General features: G+C 54.5%; 1 protein-coding gene across 3 annotated transcripts in view; it reads right to left on the bottom strand.

The window, feature by feature from the left end:
• Positions 1-2,450, bottom strand: part of LOC111551535 (zinc finger and SCAN domain-containing protein 2-like) — a 3,506-nt gene extending 1,056 nt beyond the window's left edge. Inside the window, exon 1 of one of the 3 annotated variants that reach the window (XM_023225564.2) lies at positions 2,284-2,450. The gene's annotated coding sequence lies outside the window, so the exon portion shown is untranslated. Of the gene's footprint in view, positions 1-1,696 lie in introns of all 3 variants that reach the window. The other 2 variants (XM_023225561.3, XM_023225563.2) reach the window with 2 other exon arrangements.
• Between the last annotated feature and the right edge of the window lie 3,550 nt (positions 2,451-6,000).

Genomic DNA, 6,000 nt, shown 5'->3' with positions numbered 1-6,000 from the left:
GGGGGGGGGGGGGGGGGGGGGGGGGGGAGGGGGGCGGAGAGAGGGGTCGGGGAACCCGAGGGTTAGCCAACCCCCAGCCACACCTCCCACAACCTCCACCTTTCGCCCCGTTTTGTTCAAGCTCAAGTTCCCCTGCTGGGAATTGGTGTTCTTCCTCCACTGCCTTTTAAGTACGGCCTACACTCCTTTCAGGCCCTTCCCAAGGGCACCTTCTCCTAGAAGCCTTCCCCGACCTTTCCACCCCAGGCTTACACCGTGTGACACAACCACGTGGCCCTCACTCATCACACTGCACGAGGGTCAGTCATGCCACCTCTGTCCCCCGACTCCCAGCACCTTAAGGACAGAGCTGCCTTCTTTCAGCCCCAGCACCTAGCACCATGGCAGCCAGCCACACACGACACTGGACAGATGGTGATGAGTTTCAGTTAGGAGTTTCAGTTTCAGTTTCAGCTGGGATTTTCAGTTACCTTCGTCTAGATATGTCTTATCCCTCCAACCAGATCTAAAGGACAGAGGGAGGTAGGGAAGTGCATCCCTAACTTGGAGAAAAGGGTGGGATTATCAGTGATTTAAAGATATTTTTTGCAAAGCTTAAAACAGGAAACAAAAACACAACCCTGTAAACTTGAAAGTGACCTCAGTTAACATTAAAGGCAGCAGCTCTTTGTTTATCAAAATGAGGCATGTGTTCAAAAGGTTTCCAAGTCACTGAACCAGGGTGTGGGTTCCCAGGGGGACTGGTCTCAGCGTGATTCCTCTTGGTATCCTCACAGCAAAACCTGGCCTAGAGCTGAGCAGCACACTCAGTGCCCAGCCAACACCCCCAAACCCAGCTCCCTTCATGCTGGTTCTCCAAAGGATCCTCTTCCCAGGGTACTGTGTTCCTCTTAAATTGTTTCCCATTGTCCTCACAACAGCCCTGAGAAAGGGGTGGAGCAGGGTTATTGAGGCCCACTTTAAAGTTGGGGAAACTGAGGCTCAGTGAGGTCAACATACTTGCCAAGGTCACAGAGCAAGGCGAGCCTGGACTAGGCCTTAAGTCTCCTGCCTCACTGTTGAAAGCTTTTTTCAATGTACTAGCTGCTCAATAACTAAACATTCCTCAAAACACACACACACACACACACACACACACACACCCCACTACCACCATCCCAGCTGTCACAGTGTCATGCATTCCAAAGGGCCACTTCTCCTGTAGAGGTACTGTCTACCGCCACTACTGGCACAAACGCCCCCACCCCCGACCTCCGCAAAACTTGGACTCCTGCAGAGCCCTAAGGCCTGCCTCATCCATTCTCCCCAACCCCATCAGGGAAGCAGACTGAGTGTTCCACTGGACCTCCCCGAAGGCCTCTCTTCACTTCCAGCCTCAGCCAACCTATCTGCAGAGTGGGGTCTCAGAGCCACCTCCTCTGTCTTCCCTACCCTCGAGGCCAGGGTGTAACTGACACCCTGGGGAAGGAGACAAGTCCTACTTGCAAGAGACCCCACCCACAAGTCTTTTCCACAGGCAACTGCACTGACATCTGCAAAGACAAATCATCAAAGTCCCCTTGGCCAATCTCAGCCTGGCCCTGTGACTGGGCAGTCTCCTCGCTCTCCCCAGTTATACCCCTGCCTGAGGCCCCGCCTGCAAGTCGAGAGGCCCCCCGTCTCTCCCCCAAGTTCTTTCATCCCATGCCACACTCACAGCCCAGCTGAGCCCCTGCTCCTCCGGTCTCCGGCCGCAGCTCTTTTCTCTACAGTCTGTGCTGCTCAACGCAAATACGGTAACTCTCCCGCAGCGACTCCCGTGCCCCTTCTCCCCGCCCCCATAAAGACAGCAAGCCTCCCGCGACGTTGCTGTTATCAAATAGCTGCATTAATCGGGAGAGCTGACCCCACCCCACCCGACCTCACACACAACCTTGCCAACTTCTGCGGCCTGAGCAACCCTGGAGAAATATGGTAAACTCTGCGTCGCAACCCCACCCCCACGAAAATACGTAGGCCTCCACCCTGCTGCCGCAACCCACCCCGCCCGACTGCAAGCCCCAGCTCCCGGAGGGAATGAATGCAGCCCACCCCCAGTGCCCGCAGCGCCCCCCGCGGAACCACGCAACCCTGGATAAATACGTAATTAAGTCGCGGCGCTCCCACTCTCGGAAAGGACCTGCGCGGGACCCAGCAAATACGGTAGCGCGCCCGCAGTGACCCGCCCTCGAGGGGTCCGGCTCTGGCCTCGGTAAATACGGTAACCTCTCGCCTCGGCCCCAGCGCGGCCCCGCGCTGACTCACATGGCGCCGCCTCCCGAGCCCTCCGTCTCCGCTGCAGCGCCGCAGTCGCCTGCGTCGCCGCAGCCGCACAGCAGCCCCGTGAGGCTGGGAGGTCTAACTCTCCGGCAGCCCGGCTGGCGGAAAACGGGGCTGCTAACGCTGCGCCGGCCCGGGCCGGAGCGGCGACCATGCGGGGGCCGGTTCCGGGGCCTGAACGTCCGATCCGCCGATCCAGACATTCCCCCTTTCGGGATTCCCTGAGGCCCGCATTCGGCCGTTATAGCACCATCCCTATTTTCCTAATCCCAAGGCCAGGCCCACAAACCGCCCCCAGCCACCAGGAAAGAGGGTCGGACGGAGGCGCCGGCCTTCCCGCGAGTGATACGGACTGAGCGCCGGAGCCCGGCGGCGGAGCGGCCCCGGGCGAGGGTTTCAGGACTGGAGACAACAGTCATAGGGGCCGAATCGGGGAGCTACCCTCGCTGACAGTTTTGCCGAAGTCTGCCTGACTATATGGCCTGGGTTATATCACTAGAGTGACCAGAGGGAAAGGAAGAAGACATCTGGTCCCTACTGACCACACCTCCTCAGAACGGAACCCGCAGTCAAGCCAGAGATATCCCATAGAAGAGCAACTTAGAACGTCTGAAGTAGCAGCGGGCGTGAGAGGGCAGAACCAAATTACAGCTTCCAGCTGCCATTTAATGATAATGTCCCTTAGTTGGACATAACTTGCCTTTTACAAAGCCCTTTTCCATGTATGATCTCGTGGAAACCTTCCAATAACCATGTGCATCCTAGCTTGTGTGGGTATTAATATTATCCCATTTTATAGATAGGAAAATAAAATTGAAACACAGAGTGGCTTCCTCCAACACCCACAGCTCTAAGTAGCAGAGCCCAGATGGGGACACGGCACCGTGACCCAGCTTGAGTTCCACTGCACTGCCCTGGGACTGAGACCCTCAGACATAAATAGGGTGTGACAACAGGGAAGTAAAAACCTGGGCCCCAGTGAGAACGTGCCTGAGGGTGTACATTTGACAGACAAAGAAACAGAGGCCTGAGAGGAAAAGTGATTTTAAAAGTCACAAGTGGTAGAAGAACATTAAATAGGTTTTTTTCTCTGTGGCCTCTTTGCAGCTGCCAGGTGGAGAAACGTGACTCTCCAAGTCCCAGGCAGGGATCCTTGCAGCAGACAGTGGATGTGGCAGTTGGGGTGGCGCTGTCCCTCATGGAGGGCGTTGAGAGATGCGGGCCTCCCGATATCATGAGGGTCCCCTCTGCAGCTCTGTAGGTGCCCACTGTGCCTTCTGGAGCCTAGGAACTGAAGAATTCCAGGTGGGAGCCCCTAGGCTGTAAAATCAGCCCCTTCCCCCAATACCAGGCCGGGAGGCCAAGCCTGCCTGCTTTCACAGCTCACTCGGAGAACCAGTCTGCCCCACCAGGCCCCACCCGGCCCCACCCGTCTGGCTTGTGGCCTCTGGAGAACCTGCTCCTACCCCAACCCCCACCCCATCCCTTCACTGCTCCTGGAGACACCTCACTGCTGGATGTGGGACTTTTGGAGTTCCTCGTCCCAAGGAAATTGGTATTTTAAATAGAGACAACAGGAAGGGAATACTGGAAAGACAAAGAAACGAGTCCATAGGGCAGATGTTGAGTTCCCACGCATTGACACCAGCACCCCAGGTGCTCATGACCAACCCCACTTGTGCCTCCACTCGAAGCACATCAACACTGCCCTGCTCTCCAGCCCCTCCAGCCCCTGGGAACACAGAGCTCCCAGTGTTCATCTCCTCTGCAGACCATAAGAGAAATGGGGACACTTGGTGAAGACCATGTTTTTCAAAAGTAAAATCAATAATATGCCTGACGATGTCTTCCATATTTTTAGCAGCATTTTCTAGGTAAGCTGAACCAAAATAGAAAGGAAAAGAACACAGCTAGGGGATGGGGGTGGACACAGACACAGGAAATTCCACCTCAAACCTGCCGTGTCTCAGCAGGGAAGCCGAGGCCCAAAGGGCTCCCAGAGGCCTCCATTCTCTGCTCTGCCACTGTGGTTTGAGCTTAGGCACTTCACTTTTGTAGTTTCGTGCACACACACCCTCCTCCTGTCTCCCCCAAGGTTCCCCATCACCCCATTCTTAGGGGCTGCGGTGAGCACGATGGAGTGCCAATATGGAAACACCCTGCAAACACAGCCCTGCTTCATGCTTCCTCATACAGGCAGCGCAGTGGCTGGCACAGGGATCACCACTATCCTGACAGGTCCATGTGGCAGCTGGACTCTGGACCCTAACAAAGACCTGGAACACCCACAACCAAGGCGTCCTGGAGAACAGCAGACCCGGCTCCCATGTGGGTAGACGCGTAGCTCCTGGCTCCTGTAGAGCATGGGTAGACGTGTAGCTCAGGTGAACCCTGTCCCAGACTCTGCACTATAGTCACTCTGGGGCACAACAGGTGGACACACAGATCACCCCATGGGCCTCCTCAGGGCAGCTCCAGACCCTGCTCCCCTCATCCTCCAGCTCCTCCTGTGGGGCTGCGTCCCCAGGCCTTCCTCACTCAACCATCTCCCCCTTGAAAAGCCTCTCCCATCTCCCCAGGACTGGACATCAGTCTGAGCTCTTTCTCCAAAGCACCTTATGCCGATCCCAGATTTGGAATTTAGCACACTTTTGTTTTCCCCACTAGGTTATGAACTTCAAAGGGCAGGGACTATTTTAGCATCTCTGTGTCCCACACATCCAGCGATTAATAGGTCCTCAGTCAATGTCTGTTTAATGAACGTATGCTCCTCTGCAAGCTACATCTGATAGCTCAGGCTGCTCAGAGAGAAAAGATGGCCCTAAGGGTTTGGAGGAGGAGGAGTGCTGATGCCATGTAAGGAATGAGGAGGTGAGGCAAAGCTGCCGCCTCAGCCACAACTGTGAGGGCTGAGTGGCTCTGCAGAGACCTGGATGAAGATGTGAGGCTCAGCGTGAGGCCTCATCTGCTCCAAAGTTCTCTTTCCTTGGAATTAAAACCCAGTATGTGACCTATGACATCAATTCAAACCCTTAAACTTGCAGCAGGCCTGCTTCACACTGGGGATGGTTAATTCTTTATGTGGGTTAAGCTAAACAAGGGAAAACCCATTTTTCCCTTTCCATGGGCACAATTGCTCTGCAAGTAACCACTCTAGTTTATTAAAACAACAATAGCTACCATTTATTGAGTGATTGTTGTGTGCCAGGCACTATACCCCATGCTTTACATAAGTTACTTGCCCAAGGACCTATGGTTTAAATGACAAAGCCAGAATTGAACCCCAGAACTATCTGGCTCTCACCTAGGTGGTGAGCTGAGGGGAGAAGGTGAAGGGAAAAGAAACAATGTTTCTAGTTTCTTATCAATAGGAGTGTCATCCTATCATCCCTGGGGCTGTACTGCCCAGTAGCTACCTGGGGCTATTTAAATTAATTAAAATTGAATAAAGTTCAGTTCCTCAGCTGCACCAGCCACATTGAAATTCTCAATAGCCATATGTGACTAGTGGCTATGGTCTGGACAGCACAGCAATAGAGCGCTGTCATCATCACGAAAAGTTCTCTGCTGAACAGCCTGTTTAGGACACCTCCTCCAAACCCAGTCAACCCGAGAGGCTATTCTCTTTTTAGCCTAAGGGATAACTTAAGGGAGTCCCCCTCTCACTGCCCCAGCCACAATCCAGGAAGAACAGTGATAGTG

The sequence above is a fragment of the Piliocolobus tephrosceles genome, chromosome 8, assembly GCF_002776525.5.
Source record: "Piliocolobus tephrosceles isolate RC106 chromosome 8, ASM277652v3, whole genome shotgun sequence".
NCBI lineage: Eukaryota > Metazoa > Chordata > Mammalia > Primates > Cercopithecidae > Piliocolobus > Piliocolobus tephrosceles.
Note: the sequence above shows the minus strand (reverse complement) of the source record. Positions and strands in the feature narration are given on the sequence as shown.